This window comes from Aquarana catesbeiana, linkage group LG11 (assembly GCF_042186555.1).
Source record: "Aquarana catesbeiana isolate 2022-GZ linkage group LG11, ASM4218655v1, whole genome shotgun sequence".
NCBI lineage: Eukaryota > Metazoa > Chordata > Amphibia > Anura > Ranidae > Aquarana > Aquarana catesbeiana.
In genome coordinates this window covers 280947333-280964243 of record NC_133334.1, presented here as the reverse complement: position 1 = coordinate 280964243, position 16911 = coordinate 280947333, and the positions used below count along the sequence as shown (strand labels likewise).

General features: G+C 50.7%; 1 protein-coding gene across 5 annotated transcripts in view; it reads left to right on the top strand.

Moving 5' to 3' along the window:
• The window catches only part of CBFA2T3 (CBFA2/RUNX1 partner transcriptional co-repressor 3), a 73275-nt gene that overhangs the window by 22161 nt on the left and 34203 nt on the right, over positions 1 to 16911 (top strand). The gene's annotated exons all lie outside the window — the stretch shown is intronic.

The following is a 16911-nucleotide window of genomic DNA, read 5'->3' as shown; positions in this document are numbered from 1 at the left end:
CGGAATCCATCTGCCCTTAGCTCAAGCATACATGCAGGAGGGTGTGCTTATCTGAGAAAACCCCTCTCCTCCTCTTCTCCCCTCCTGAAGACTCCCGGGCAGTGGCTGCCGCTCCATAAGGGGTGCAAGGCCCCCCCCCCCCAATCCATGCACCCAGCCCCCAATCTACATGCAGAGCGCCGGACGCATGGATTCCAATGGGGTTATGTTTTTTTTTTTAAGCACGTGATTAAAGCCAGACGCTCTAATTGGTTTAACCACTTCTAGACCGCCCACCGTCGTTATATGTCAGTACTTTGTAGAGGAGTATCGTTGTTATGGCAGCAGCTAGCTGCCATAACCCCGGTAATCTCTTCTTCAGTGGGCGGTCCGCTTCGAGATAAAAGTGGTCTCTGCGGCGGATTCGCCGCAAGATCACTTTTATCGGCGGCGGGAGAGGGCCCCCCCTCCTCCCGCCAAGTTCTGCTGCCCTCTGCCGCTTACCGGATCCATCGGCAGCGGTGGAGGTGATTGGATGTTTCCACTTGCTGGGTACGGAGACGAGTGAGGGGAAGATGGCCCCCACCCGTCTCTATAACATTGCAGGGCGTCAAAACATCACTTCCGCCTATGGCTCTTAAAGGGACATTTTTTTTTACATATTTTTTACATATTTTTTTATTGCAACCTGTAGAATTTTTTAAACGTCGCCTATGGAGATTTTTAAGAGTAAAAATTTGTCGCTATTCCAGGAGCGGGCGCAATTTTGAAGCGTGACATGTTGGGTATCAATTTACTCAGCGTAACATTAAAAAATTGGGCTAATTTTACTGTTGTCTTATTTTTTTTAATTCAAAAAAGTGTATTTTTTCCAAAAAAAATGCGCTTGTAAGACCACTGCGCAAATATGGTGTGAAGGAAAGTATTGCAACGACCGCCATTTTATTCTCTAGGGTGTTAGAAAAAAAAATGTATAATGTTTGGGGGCGCTAAGTAATTTTCTAGCAAAAAAAACTGTTTTTAACTTGTAAACAACAAATCTCAAAAAGAGGCTCGGTCCTTAAGTGGTTAAAAAAAGGGTGGGCTCAGGGCGCAGAGCAATGCGTCCCCGAGCCCACCCGCTTGTGTGACAATAGCGAATTAATATTCGCTATTGTCTTCCTGCTTCTCCTCCCGGCCAATCAGGAAGTGGGAGGAGCGCGGTTGGCTGAAAGGAGAAGCTATTGTATTGGCCGGTACCGAGGGGCAGGGAGGATGTACAGGGAGATCTGGAAGATCGCCGCCATCATCAGCTCTGCATCGCCGCCATGAGCCCGACCACGTGAGTGCCACCCATCAGGCGCGGAGGAGGTCAGGTGGTCTGTTTGCCACCCCTGGGGGAGGGGGTGTTGGGTGGTTTGTTTGCCACCCCCTCAGCTGGAGCACCAGCTGCCACTGCTCCTGGGATGTATGATCTATTAATAGCAATGCGCTATTTTAACTATTTTAACTGACAATTGCAATTAATGCAACAATGTATCCAAATGAAATTTCTATATTTTTTTTCCCCACAAATAGAGATTTCTTTTGGTGGTATTTGATCACCTCTGCGGGTTTTCTATTTTTGTGCGCTATAAACATAAAGATAACGGAAATTTTGAAAAAAATGAAACAATATTTTTTTACTTTGTTCTATAAAAGATATCCAATTAAAAATGTAAAAAAACAAAACAAAGCAAAAACAGATTTCTTCATAGATTTAGACCAATATGTATTTTGCTACATGATAATTGTCTTTGGTAAAAAAAAAAAAAAAAATCCCCAATAATCGTATATTGATTGGTTTGAGTAAAAGTTATCGCGTCTACAAACTATGGGATATATAATGGAATTTTATTTATTTATTTTTTATACTAATAATGGCGGCGATCATCGACTTATAATGGGACTGCGATAGTGCAGCGATAAATATGACACTAACTGACACTGGGGGGGGAGGGGGAGCTGACTAACTGCCACTGACATCACCAATTACACTAATACAGAGATCAGTGCTAATACTATACACTGTCACTGTACTAATGACACTGGGTGGGAAGGGGTTAACATCAGGGGCGATCAAAGGGTAAAATGAGTGCCTAACAATGTGTAATATTTTCTGCTTTTACTAAGCGATCTTGTTGTTGCTTTGCCGCTGTAGATGTGTGGGGGCGCTCTGCCGCTGTATATGTACGGGGGGCGCTCTGCCGCTGTAGATGTGCGGGGGGCGCTCTGCCACTGTAGATGTATGGGGAGCGCTCTGCCGCTGTAGATGTACGGGGACGCTCTGTCACTGTAGATGTACGGGGGTGCTCTGCCGCTGTAGATGTACAGGGGGGGGTGCTCTGCTGCTGTAGATGTACGGGGGCCACTCTGCCGCTGTAGATGTGCGGGGGGGCGCTCTGCCACTGTAGATGTACGGGGGGCGCTCTGCCGCTGTAGATGTACGGGGGGCGCTCTGCCGCTGTAGATGTACGGGGACGCTCTGCCGCTGTAGATGTACGGGGGTACTCTGCTGCTGTAGATGTATGGGGGGGTGCTCTGCTGCTGTAGATGTACGGGGGCTGCTCTGCCTCTGTAGATGTGCGGGGGGCGCTCTGCCACTGTAGATGTATGGGGGGCGCTCTGGCGCTGTAGATGTACGGGGGGCGCTCTGCCGCTGTAGATGTACGGGGGGCGCTCTGCCGCTGTAGATGTACGGGGGGCGCTCTGCCGCTGCAGATGTACGGGGGGCGTCTGCTGCTGTAGATGTACGGGGGCACTCTGCCGCTGTAGATGTACCGGGGGGCGCTCTGCCGCAGTAGATGTATGGGGGGCGCTCTGCCGCTGTAGATGTACGGGGGGCGCTCTGCCGCTGCAGATGTACGGGGGGCGCTCTGCTGCTGTAGATGTACGGGGGCACTCTGCCGCTGTAGATGTACTGGGGGTGCTCTGCCGCAGTAGATGTATGGGGGGCGCTCTGCCGCTGTAGATGTACGGGGGGCGCACTGCCGCTGTAGATGTACGGGGGGCGCTCTGCCGCTGTAGATGTACGGGGGGCGCTCTGCCGCTGTAGATGTACGGGGGACGCTCTGCCGCTGTAGATGTACGGGGGTGCTCTGCCGCTGTAGATGTATGGGGGGTGCTCTGCCGCTGTAGATGTACGGGGGACGCTCTGCCATTGTAGATGTATGGGGGGTGCTCTGCCGCTGTAGATGTATGGGGGGCGCTCTGCCGCTGTAGATGTACGGGGGGTGCTCTGCCGCTGTAGATGTACGGGGGGCGCTCTGCCGCTGTAGATGTACGGGGGGCGCTCTGCCGCTGTAGATGTACGGGGGGCGCTCTGCCGCTGTAGATGTACCGGGGGGTGCTCTGCCGCTGTAGATGTACGGGGGGCGCTCTGCCGCTGTAGATGTACGGGGGGGCGCTCTGCCGCTGTAGATGTACAGGGGGCACTCTGCCGCTGTAGATGTATGGGGGGTGCTCTGCCGCTGTAGATGTATGGGGGGCGCTCTGCCGCTGTAGATGTACGGGGGGCGCTCTGCCGCTGTAGATGTACAGGGGGGGGCGCTCTGCCGCTGTAGATGTACGGGGGGCGCTCTGCCGCTGTAGATGTACGGGGGGGCGCTCTGCCGCTGTAGATGTACGGGGGACGCTCTGCCGCTGTAGATGTACGGGGGGCGCTCTGCCGCTGTAGATGTACAGGGGACGCTCTGCCGCTGTAGATGTACGGGGGACGCTCTGCCGCTGTAGATGTACGGAGGGCACTCTGCCGCTGTAGATGTACGGGGGACGCTCTGCCGCTGTAGATGTACGGGGGGGCGCTCTGCCGCTGTAGATGTACGGGGGGCGCTCTGCCGCTGTAGATGTACGGAGGGACGCTCTGCCGCTGTAGATGTACGGGGGACGCTCTGCCGCTGTAGATGTACGGGGGGCGCTCTGCCGCTGTAGATGTACGGGGGGCGCTCTGCCGCTGTAGATGTACGGAGGGACGCTCTGCCGCTGTAGATGTACGGGGGACGCTCTGCCGCTGTAGATGTACGGGGGGCGCTCTGCCGCTGTAGATGTACGGGGGACGCTCTGCCGCTGTAGATGTACGGAGGGCGCTCTGCCGCTGTAGATGTACGGGGGGGGGGAGGGGCGCTCACCAAGTGGTTAATATAAGGAAGGATTCACTGTAAGCAGGACACTTTTTATTTTCTTTGAAGTGGAACTCCAGGCAGCTATAAAACACAGAGATGATTACTGTATGTGAGTATATAATAATAATGTAAGTATACAATTGTGACATTGTATCAGCTTCTGGAACTCCTCTGTACAGCTCCACTCAGACTGATAGAGGGAGAGGCAGAATTAGGATCTGATCAGGTGCTGGGTGCAGATGTGCTGACAAGGAACATGCTGATAGGAGAGAGCAGAGGGTTGATCTCATCAGTCTGCTGCTGCTCACTTACTGTCCAATCAACAGGCTCGTTGTTGGTATAGATCCACCTGGTCGTGCTGTTTGGTAGGGGCTTTTTAATTCTCAGAATTATAAATCCTTTAGCAGGTAAAACGGCTCCCATGTGTTTTATCGGCTCATTTAGCAGTTTCCCCGGAGGTCAGCTTTAAGTTGTTGCATGGCAGAGGCAAAGCAGCACCGGGCCTGAAACCCCCGTAAATGATGTGTGGGGGGAGGTTGTGTCAAAGTCAGCAAAGTGTCATTAAAAAGCGTTCTTATCCTTTAAGAGAAATCAAAGTCACGACCCTGCGCTATAAAATGAGGCGAAGCACCATATTGTGTTCTATACAAAGGTCAGCAGAGCTCCTTCTGTGCTGGTATTTCTCCCATCTGCATTGTAGACGTCAGAATCTCCTCCTTCTCCCTCCTCATTCCCACCAGAGTTCAGGAAACATTCTGCAGACGATCGATAGACAAGGTGTGATAATCTACAGATCGTCTATCTATACCAGGAGTCTCCAAACTCCCTGAAAAAAGGGCCAGTTTACTGTCCTTCAGGTTTTAGGGGGGCCAGACTGTGGCCAGTGGGAGCAGAAAATGCCCCATCATTGGTGTCAGTGTGAGGAATAGTGTCCCATCATTGGTGTCAGTGGGAGGAATAGTGCCCCACCATTGGTGTCAGTGGGAGGAATAGTGCCCCACCATTGGTGTCAGTGGGAGGAATAGTGCCCCATCATTGGTGTCAGTGGGAGGAATAGTGCCCCATCATTGGTGTCAGTGGGAGGAATAGTGCCCCATCATTGGGAGGAATAGTGTCCCATCATTGGTGTCAGTGGAAGGAATAGTGTCCCATCATTGTTGTCAGTGGGAGGAATAGTGCCCCATCATTGGTGTCAGTGGGAGGAATAGTGCCCCATCATTGGTGTCAGTGGGAGGAATAGTGCCCCATCATTGTTGTCAGTGGGAGGAATAGTGCCCCATCATTGGTGTCAGTGGGAGGAATAGTGTCCCATCATTGGGAGGAATAGTGTCCCATCATTGGTGTCAGTGGGAGGAATAGTGTCCCATCATTGGGAGGAATAGTGTCCCATCATTGGTGTCAGTGGGAGGAATAGTGCCCCATCATTGGTGTCAGTGGGAGGAATAGTGTCCCATCAGTGGGAGGAATAGTGTCCCATCATTAGTGTCAGTGGAAGGAATAGTGTCCCATCATTGGTGTCAGTGGGAGGAATAGTGTCCCATCATTGGTATCAGTGGATGGAATGGTGCCCCACAATGGTGTTGTCTCCCTCCTCTGACCCGCTGTTGGCTCCTCCTCTGACCCCGCTGTTGGCCCCTTCTCTGACCTGCTGTTGGCTCCTCCTCTCACCCCGCTGTTGGCTCCTCCTCTGACCCCGCTGTTGGCTCCTCCTCTTACACCGCTGTTGGCTCCTTCTCTGACCTGCTGTTGGCTCCTCCTCTGACCCCGCTGTTGGCTCCTCCTCTGACCCCGCTGTTGGCTCCTCCTCTCACCCCGCTGTTGGCTCCTCCTCTGACCCCGCTGTTGGCTCCTCCTCTTACACCGCTGTTGGCTCCTTCTCTGACCTGCTGTTGGCTCCTCCTCTGACCCCGCTGTTGGCTCCTCCTCTGACCCGCTGTTGGCTCACCGACAGTCCCATTCACTTTAATGGGATGGCTGGTGATGGGGCGGTGACACAACAAGGGGAGGGACGTGGCGGCAGCAGGTGATTGGATGCCCGCTAACAGGCACTGCCATGATGGCTCTGAAATGACAGGTGCTCTTTATATGCAAGGACTTATTCTTGCTGGTAGTTGGAATCTCTAAAATTTGCAAACAAAATGAAGTTTTCCTATTTAGAATAATAAGCTGTCAGGTTAGTAAAACGGCGATATCAGAAGCGATTCAGTCATACAGTTTGTAGTGTACATAGATTTGCAAAACAATGGGATAAAGGAATATTCCTGAACTTTGTTTTATCTCATGGTTACTGTGACATTGTGTGAATGCATCAATGCAGTGCATGTTATCTCAGCTTGGATTCATTGAACGAGTTTACCAAAAATACAAATATTGCAGAATATACAGCATCATACTACATAACTAAGCTCCATTTCATGCTGAATAAGCTAAAATTATGAATGTATCTTAAATAGAAATCTATCTTTAGATAGATTTTTACGCCAAAAGCATTTAATAAAATAAATTTCATAAAAATCAAAAAAGTCCCATTTAAATAAAAAAATCAGATTTTCTAAATTTTTTTTTTTTACAAATCATTGATTTTTATCCATCCCGGCAAGCAGTTAAAATAATGAGAGTCGTCATCCCCATACAGAGATAGAAAGGAGAATGTAAATTATACAGCGTGTTTAGTGTCACTTTAAAAAGCCAACGTTTTTTGTTTTTTTTTAAAGAGGAGGGAATGTTTGGAACCCCTGGCAGGTTTTATTGCTGGGGAGAGCCCCCCCCCCCCCTTCTCCATCTGTCCTGGAGACCATTGTAACCCCAACAAAAAAAATGATGGGAAATCCAAAATGTTACAAGTTGTCACCAGCAAAAGGAAGTGAGAGGGAATCCTCCAATCGGGACACCCGACCCGGTGTCAGCTAAGAGGAAATCTCCCCGTACTTTGGAGAGATTTCTGTGTATGAAGGAAATTCACCCGATCCGGGAGATTCACCCGATCCAGGAAATTCACCCAATCCGGGAGATTCACCCGATACAGGAAATTCACCCGATCCGGGAAAATCACTTGATCCGGGAGATTCACCCGATACAGGAAATTCACCCGATCCGGGAGATTCACCCGATACAGGAAATTCACCCGATCCGGGAGATTCACCCGATACAGGAAATTCACCCGATCCGGGAGATTCACCCGATCCGGGAAATTCACCCAATACGGGAAATTCACCCGATACAGGAAATTCACCCGATCCGGGAGATTCACCCAATTCGGGAGATTCACCCGATACAGGAAATTCACCCGATCCGGGAAATTCACCCGATCCGGGAGATTCACCCGATCCGGGAGATTCACCCAATCCGGAAGATTCACCCGATACAGGAAATTCACCCGATCCGGGAGATTCACCCAATCCGGGAGATTCACCCGATACAGGAAATTCACCCGATCCGGGAGATTCACCCAATCCGGGAGATTCACCCGATACAGGAAATTCACCCGATCCGGGAAAATCACTTGATCCGGGAGATTCACCCGATACAGGAAATTCACCCGATCCGGGAGATTCACCCGATACAGGAAATTCACCCGATCCGGGAGATTCACCCGATACAGGAAATTCACCCGATCCGGGAGATTCACCCAATACAAGAAATTCACCCGATCCCTGCGATAAAAAACCTTCAGAAACCTCCATTTATATCTATGAAAAATAACAAAGTGCAGCAATGACTCCACTGCTACAGAGAAGCCATTTATTTTGTTTATTAGGATTAATAAGCGTAGAACACATGATGTCATAGTCTGCAGCCGTGCCAGAAATTTGCTTGCTAAAATTTCTGGCATTAGAACTCCCACTCCAAAAAAACAAGCGAGCGAATATTCAGACGCCAGGAGCCGGCGCACCGCCTGGATCAGGTTCTTAAAGTGGAAACTTTACACAAAATAATAGAAATTTGGGTTTTATAATAAAGGATTTGTACCGGCTGGTGGTTTGTTTGGGGGGGTGGCAAACAATCCCCCCACCCGGACCTTCAACCCCCCCCCACCCGGGACCTCCAACACCCCCCCCCCCAGGACCTCCAACCCCCCATCGATGTCTGCCGGTCCACCACCCCATCTAGGCGGCACACAATGGACGGGCCGCCCCCGCTGCCTGCATAGGGGAATCCTACATCGGTGACACAGACAGCAATATAACGACACGGCATCTTCTTTGCTTAATGGAGCAATATAACCCATGAGGGACCTCTGCAGAGAGACCACTGCTTCCACGCAAAGTGCATAGGTCCCTCTCTGCAGCATGCTGGTAGTGAGGGGGGAATCCCTCTGTCTGTGAAACAGGCAGCAGTATAATATCACACCTCCCAACATTTTGGGATGGGAATGAGGGACACCTACTAGCAAACGTATGTAGGCACAGGAAACGCCCCCTGCCACGCCCCCTTAAAGGAGAATTAACCAAAAACAAAAGGTTAATTAAATCCACAAGTGCTTTTTTTTTTACCACTATTATTCCTTTATATTGGCTTTTGGAATTTACAAATGTAGCCATTTAGAAATCAGATGAAAGGTTTAGCGCTGGGAAACACTTTTTGAAAGATAAAAAGTGCATTTTATATACAACTATATCGATCAGACCGAAATGAGGGACACATGAGGAGGAATGAGGGACAGAGGGACATTGCTCCAAATCAGGGACACTCCCTCGAAATCAGGGACAGTTGGGAGCTATGTAATACTACATTAGCTTTGCTCAATGGAAAGCTATAGATCTGACCCAGCGGGGAGCATGTGGGACCTCTGCAGAGGGACTACTGCTTCCACACAAAGTGCAAGGATCCTTCTCTGCAGCATGCCGGACGTGAGAAGGAATTCTTCCGTTGGTGAAGCACCCAGCAGTATAACATTACATCAGCTTTGCTTAATGGAGAGCTATAGGTCTGACCCAGCAAAAGGGGCATGTGGAACCTCTGCTGGGAGACCGCTGCTTCCGCACAAAGTGCAAGGTTCCTCTCGGCAGCAAGCTGGCGGGGGGGGGGGGGTCTTCCAACTCAAGCTGCCTACAACAGACAAGGGGCTGTTAGGCCCTGTAGGTACTTATTAGAGCGAAGGGGGCATGTGGGAGCTCTGCAAGAGACCACTGCTTGCATGCAAAGTGCAAGGGTCCCTGTCTACAGCAAGCTGGCAGGGAACAGCCTTTCCTACTGAAGCTGTGGCTGCTTTCTAAGGCAAATAGGACTTTGCACACCCTTTGATCGGTTGCACCTGCAATATATATTGCTGAAATAAACTGAACACTCAGTCGGGCCTTTGGGTTATACCTGTTGCTCAGCGCTGGGTAGGCAAAGTAGAGCTTTACTTTAAGCCCACCGTATTTCATGGGATTAGGGAAGGTATACTAGGCTTCTTCATGCAACAGACAAGGGGCTGCTAGGACCCGTATGCATCTATTAATTGCGGAGGGGGCATGTCGGACCTCTGCAGAGAGACCACTGCTTGCACACAAAGTTCATAGGTCCCTATCTGGAGCATGCTGGCAGAGGGCAGCAGGCTTTTCTACTACAACTGAATGTTCAGTAGGGCCAGGGCCGTCTTTAATATTGATTGGACCCAGGCAAACATTTTCTTGCCCCCTTTTGCCCTGAGTAGGGCTTTTAAATTGCTTAGTGCATGGTGGAGCAAAGTGGAGGTTCACTTTAAGCCCAACCACAGAGAGTTAGAGAAGGTGTACTTAGCTCTGCAGGCAACAGACAATGGGCTGTTAGGCCCCCGTAGGCACCTATTAGTGTGGAAGGGGCATGTGGGACCTCTGCAGAGAGACCACTGCTTGCACACAAAGTTCACAGCTCCCTCTCTGCAGCATGCTGGCAGGGGGACAGGCTTTCCTACTGAAGCTGTGGCTGCTTTCTAAAGAAAATAAAGGGTAAGACTTTGCACACCTTTTGATGGGTTTCACCTGGAATATAGCTGAAGGTGTACTTAGCTCTGCAGGCAAGGGGCTGGTGGGCCCTGTAGGTAGGTCTTAGGGCGGTGGTCAGTGTAGTAGAGTTGAGGTCATCATGTGGATTAGATGTGAAGTCTATGAACAGGGGGGGTATTATGCAGTGCTGGGGTATTGGGGGGGGGATGGGGGCCATTGGGACCCCTGGCTCTGTGTTCCAGGTAGGCCCTGCTCAGCCTCCACCATTACAAGCTGTGCATTCTTCCAGTCCCAGTGCAGGGCGCTCTCTGGCTCCCAGCTGAGTGTTTCCATAACAGAGACCAGATGGAGCCCAGTGTCTCCGGCTCTTATCTGGAGTTGTTCTTGGCGGGGCTCAGCGCTGAATTTCAGGAATACTTTACTTTATTTAGGAGCGGGGCTGGCTGTGGCTGGGATCGGCCTCCCAACATCTGCTCTGCATTTCCAGCCATTTAAAGAGCAGGGAGAGGACTGCTGGGGTCTCCTGTTAACCCTTTGCTCTGCTCCCATGCTCCTGCCATGTGACAGGCAGCCGCGGGTCCCCCGCTCATCGCCCGTTCTCACGCCCTCTCTTCCTCTTTCTGCTTCCCTGCTGGCGGTAATACTCTCACTTTTCTTCCGTTGGTTTGCTGCTTCCTCATTACTCTCCTGTAAAGTGGAATCTGCAGATAAAGCAGTCACTTGTGATCAACACTCTAGAGCTGTGGTGGTCCACTTATGAGGGGCCCAAAGTGCGGCCCCCTGACATCACCAAAGGGCCACAAATAAAATGTACTGAATATTCATTATCAGAGACACCAAACATACAACAGGAGATGGTCAGAGACTGCAGACATGATACAAGGGATGGTCAGAGACTGCAGACATGATACAAGAGATGGTCAGAGACTGCAGACATGATACAAGAGATGGTCAGAGACTGCAGACATGATACAGGAGATGGCCAGAGACTGCAGACATGATACAGGAGATGGTCAGAGACTGCAGACATGATACAAGAGATGGTCAGAGACTGCAGACACAATACAGGAGATGGCCAGAGACTGCAAACATGATACAAGAGATGGTCAGAGACTGCAGACATGATACAGGGGATGGTCAGAGACCGCAGACATGATACAGGAGATGGTCAGAGACTGCAGACATGATACAAGAGATGGTCAGAGACTGCAGACACGATACAGGAGATGGCCAGAGACTGCAGACATGATACAAGAGATGGTCAGAGACTGCAGACATGATTCAGGGGATGGTCAGAGACTGCAGACATGATACAAGAGATGGTCAGAGACTGCAGACATGATACAAGAGATGGTCAGAGACTGCAGACATGATACAGGAGATGGCCAGAGACTGCAGACATGATACAGGAGATGGTCAGAGACTGCAGACATGATACAAGAGATGGTTAGAGACTGCAGACACAATACAGGAGATGGCCAGAGACTGCAAACATGATACAAGAGATGGTCAGAGACTGCAGACATGATACAGGGGATGGTCAGAGACCGCAGACATGATACAGGAGATGGTCAGAGACTGCAGACATGATACAAGAGATGGTCAGAGACTGCAGACACGATACAGGAGATGGCCAGAGACTGCAGACATGATACAAGAGATGGTCAGAGACTGCAAACATGATTCAGGGGATGGTCAGAGACTGCAGACATGATACAGGGGATGGTCAGAGACTGCAGACATGATACAGGAGATGGTCAGAGACTGCAGACATAATACAGGAGATGGTCAGAGACTGCAGACATGATACAGGAGATGGTCAGAGACTGCAAACATGATACAAGAGAGGATCAGAGACTGCAGACATGATACACAAGATGGTCAGAGACTGCAGACATAATACAGGAGATGGTCATAGACTGCAGACATGATACAGGAGATGGTCAGAGACTGCAGACACGATACAGGAGATGGCCAGAGACTGCAGACATGATACAAGAGATGGTCAGAGACTGCAGACACGATACAGGAGATGGCCAGAGACTGCAGACATGATACAAGAGATGGTCAGAGACTGCAGACACGATACAGGAGATGGCCAGAGACTGCAGACATGATACAAGAGATGGTCAGAGACTGCAGACATGATACAGGGGATGGTCAGAGACTGCAGACATGATACAGGGGATGGTCAGAGACTGCAGACATGATACAGGAGATGGTCAGAGACTGCAGACATGATACAGGAGATGGTCAGAGACTGCAGACATGATACAGGAGATGGTCAGAGACTGCAGACATGATACAAGAGATGGTCAGAGACTGCAGACATGATACAAGAGATGGTCAGAGACTGCAGACATGATACAGGAGATGGTCAGAGACTGCAGACATGATACAAGAGAGGATCAGAGACTGCAGACATGATACACAAGATGGTCAGAGACTGCAGACATGATACAAGAGATGGTCAGAGACTGCAGACATGATACAGGAGATGGTCAGAGACTGCAGACATGATACAGGAGATGGTCATAGACTGCAGACATGATACAGGAGGTGGTCAGAGACTGCAGATATGATACAAGAGATGATCAGAGACTGCAGACATGATACAAGAGATGGTCAGAAATGAACGCTCATCTAGGAATCCGGTGTACAAAAATTCAATCTTTGCAACTGAATTTTTTACCCATTTTCCGTTGGACAATTTTTCTCACTTCGGTTGATGGATCGGGGTGGGTGTCACTAATGTGGTGTGAAAAAAAGTGTTGTCACCCTCGTCATGCCATGCAGCTATACAGTACAGCAGGTGCGGATGGATCAGTGGAGGGCACGCATTCCTTCACAATTTTGCCGCCAATAATTTGGTTCCTGTATGGATTGTTCAGCTGTGTAATTGGGAGTTTGGCTTGAGGGGTCATATAAGTCTTTCTGTAGCATTCACATTTCCCATGAGTTTGGAGTATTAAAGTAATAATTAAACCCTCAGCGCTTTTTAGTTGAACACATTGAGCACAAGAAAATAAATATTCCCAAATGATTTTTTACAATTCTTACCCCAGCACTTGCATTTCACCAATTTCTATGCTGCTGGCTCCTCCTCTCTAAAGCTGCGTACACAAGAGCGGAATGTCCAACAAAAAAAAGTCCGACAGAATCTTTTCATCGTCTATTCCGATCAGGTGTGTCCCTCATCTGACTTTTTTTCGAAAATTCTGATGGACCTAGAAATGGAACATGTTCTAAATATTTCCAACGGAACCAATTCCTATCGGGAAAACCGCTCGTCTGTATGCTGTTCCGACGGACCAAAAACGACGCATGCTCTGAAGCAAGTACGAGACGGAAGCTATTGGCTACCGAACTTCCCTTTTCTAGTCCCGTCGTACGCGTTGTACGTCACCGCGTTCTGGACGGTCGGACTTTAGTTTGACCTTGTGTAGGCAAGACCACTTAAGTGAAATTCCGTCAGAGTTCCGTCGGAGAAACCTTCGGAGTTTATTGTGACGGCAAAACCGGTCGTGTGTACGCGGCATAAGTGCCTGCACCGTGTCCAATAAGAGTAGCATTGCTGGCCAATAAGGTGCTCTGATTGGGTAATCGGGAGAAGGCTGGAGGATGAAGTTGAACCTCAGGTAAAAAAAAGTTAAACCAGCATCAGAGGGGCAAATATAATTTTGTGGCTAATAGTAGTTAAAGTGACAGTGAACTCTGGTTTAAATAAAAATATGTATTCATAACTAGAAAAAAAAGGTCCCTTCTATGGCTCTCAGCCTCCTTCAAATCTCCAAATTCCTTTATATTGCTGCTGTGATCTGACTTCCTGTAAGAGGGAGGCTACGTTCGTTCTCCATGGTCCCTCTGTATGTAGGAACGTAGCCCCCCTCTCTTGGTCCCTCTGTAGGAATGTAGCCCCCCCTCTCTTGGTCCCCCTGTATGTAGGAATGTAGCCCCCCTCTCTTGGTCCCCCTGTATGTAGGAATGTAGCCCCCCTCTCTTGGTCCCCCTGTATGTAGGAATGTAGCCCCCCTCTCTTGGTCCCCCTGTATGTAGGAATGTAGCCCTCCTCTCTTGGTCCCCCTTGTATGTAGGAAAGTAGCCACCCTCTCTTGGACCCCCTGTATGTAGGAATGTAGCCCCCCCTCTCTTGGTCACCCTGTATGTAGGAATGTAGCCCCCCTCTCTTGGTCACCCTGTATGTAGGAATGTAGCCCCCCTCTCCTGGTCCCCCTGTATGTAGGAATGTAGCCATCCTGTCTTGGTCCCTCTGTAAATAGGACTGTAGGACTGTAGCCACCCTCTCCTGGTCCCCCTGTATGTAGGAATGTAGCCATCCTGTCTTGGTCCCTCTGTAAATAGGACTGTAGGACTGTAGCCACCCTCTCTTGGTACCCCTGTATTTAGGAATGTAGCCCCCCCTCTCTTGGTCCCCCTGTATGTAGGAATGTAGCCCCCCCTCTCTTGGTCCCCCTGTATGTAGGAATGTAGCCCCCCTCTCTTGGTACCCCTGTATTTAGGAATGTAGCCCCCCCTCTCTTGGTCCCCCTGTATGTAGGAATGTAGCCCCCCTCTCTTGGTCCCCCTGTATGTAGGAATGTAGCCCCCCTCTCTTGGTCCCCCTGTATGAAGGAATGTAGCCCCCCCTCTCTTGGTACCCCTGTATTTAGGAATGTAGCCCCCCCTCTCTTGGTCCCCCTGTATGTAGGAATGTAGCCCCCCCTCTCTTGGTACCCCTGTATTTAGGAATGTAGCCCCCCCTCTCTTGGTCCCCCTGTATGTAGGAATGTAGCCCCCCCTCTCTTGGTCCCCCTGTATGTAGGAATGTAGCCCCCCCTCTCTTGGTCCCCCTGTATGAAGGAATGTAGCCCCCCCCTCTTGGTCCCCCTGTATGTAGGAATGTAGCTCCCCTCTCTTGGTCCCCCTGTATGTAGGAATGTAGCCCCCCCTCTCTTGGACTCCTTGTATGTAGGAATGTAGCCCCCCTCTCTTGGTCCCCCTGTATGTAGGAATGTAGCCCCCCTCTCTTGGTCCCCCTGTATGTAGGAATGTAGCCCCCCCTCTCTTGGTCCCCCTGTATGTAGGAATGTAGCCCCGCCTCTCTTGGTCCTCCTGTATGTAGGAATGTAGCCCCCCCTCTCTTGGTCCCCCTGTATGTAGGAATGTAGCCCCGCCTCTCTTGGTCCCCCTGTATGTAGGAATGTAGCCCCCCCTCTCTTGGTCCCCCTGTATGTAGGAATGTAGCCCCGCCTCTCTTGGTCCCCCTGTATGTAGGAATGTAGCCCCCCTCTCTTGGTCCCCCTGTATGTAGGAATGTAGCCCCCCCTCTTGGTCCCCCTGTATGTAGGAATGTAGCTCCCCTCTCTTGGTCCCCCTGTATATAGGAATGTAGCCCCCCCTCTCTTGGTCCCCCTTGTATGTAGGAATGTAGCCCCCCCTCTCTTGGTCCCCCTGTATTTAGGAATGTAGCCCCCCCTCTCTTGGTCCCCCTGTATGTAGGAATGTAGCCCCCCTCTCTTGGTCCCCCTGTATGTAGGAATGTAGCCCCCCCTCTTGGTCCCCCTGTATGTAGGAATGTAGCTCCCCCCTCTCTTGGTCCCCCTGTATATAGGAATGTAGCCCCCCCCTCTCTTGGTCCCCCTTGTATGTAGGAATGTAGCCCCCCCTCTCTTGGTCCCTCTGTATGTAGGAATGTAGCCCCCCTTCTCTTGGTCCCCCTGTATGTAGGAATGTAGCCCCCCTCTCTTGGTCCCCCTGTATGTAGGAATGTAGCCCCCCCTCTTGGTCCCCTTGTATGTAGGAATGTAGCTCCCCCCTCTCTTGGTCCCCCTGTATGTAGGAATGTAGCCCCCCCTCTTGGTCCCCCTGTATGTAGGAATGTAGCCCCCCCTCTCTTGGTCCCCCTGTATGTAGGAATGTAGCCCCCCTCTCTTGGTCCCCCTGTATGAAGGAATGTAGCCCCCCTCTCTTGGTCCCCCTTGTATGTAGGAATGTAGCCCCCCTCTCTTGGTCCCCCTTGTATGTAGGAATGTAGCCCCCCCTCTTGGTCCCCCTGTATGTAGGAATGTAGCCCCCCCTCTTGGTCCCCCTGTATGTAGTAATGTAGCCCCCCTCTCTTGGTCCCCCTGTATGTAGGAATGTAGCCCCCCTCTCTTGGTCCCCCTGTATGAAGGAATGTAGCCCCCCTCTCTTGGTCCCCCTTGTATGTAGGAATGTAGCCCCCCTCTCTTGGCCCCCCTGTATGTAGGAATGTAGCCCCCCTCTCTTGGTCCCCCTTGTATGTAGGAATGTAGCCCCCCTCTCTTGGTCCCCCTGTATGTAGGAATGTAGCCCCCCTCTCTTGGTCCCCCTTGTATGTAGGAATGTAGCCCCCCCTCTCTTGCCCCCCTGTATGTAGGAATGTAGCCCCCCCCCTCTCTTGCCCCCCCTGTATGTAGGAATGTAGCCCCCCCCCTCTCTTGCCCCCCCTGTATGTAGGAATGTAGCCCCCCTCTCTTGGTCCCCCTGTATGTAGGAATGTAGCCCCCTCTCTTGGTCCCCCTGTATGTAGGGATGTAGCCCCCCCTCTCTTGGTCCCCCTGTATTTAGGAACGCAGCCCCCCCTCTCTTCCTCACTCCTGAGATGGGATGTGCACAGAGCTGTTCTTGAGAGGGGAAAAGGAGAGGATCGGGAGCCCACATGGGACGTTACAAGGGGCGGGAAACACACAGTAAGAAGGAATGTCCTGAAGAATGGATTACTAGGCTGTTAAGCAGTGAATGTGGATGGAGAATAAAGATATTTTTTGGTGTCGCTTCTATTGTCAGGCAGGACGTTTTTAGTTTTCAATGTCTGAAATGGATGACAGGTTCACTTTAAATAAAAGGGACCAACGTGGGTCTTG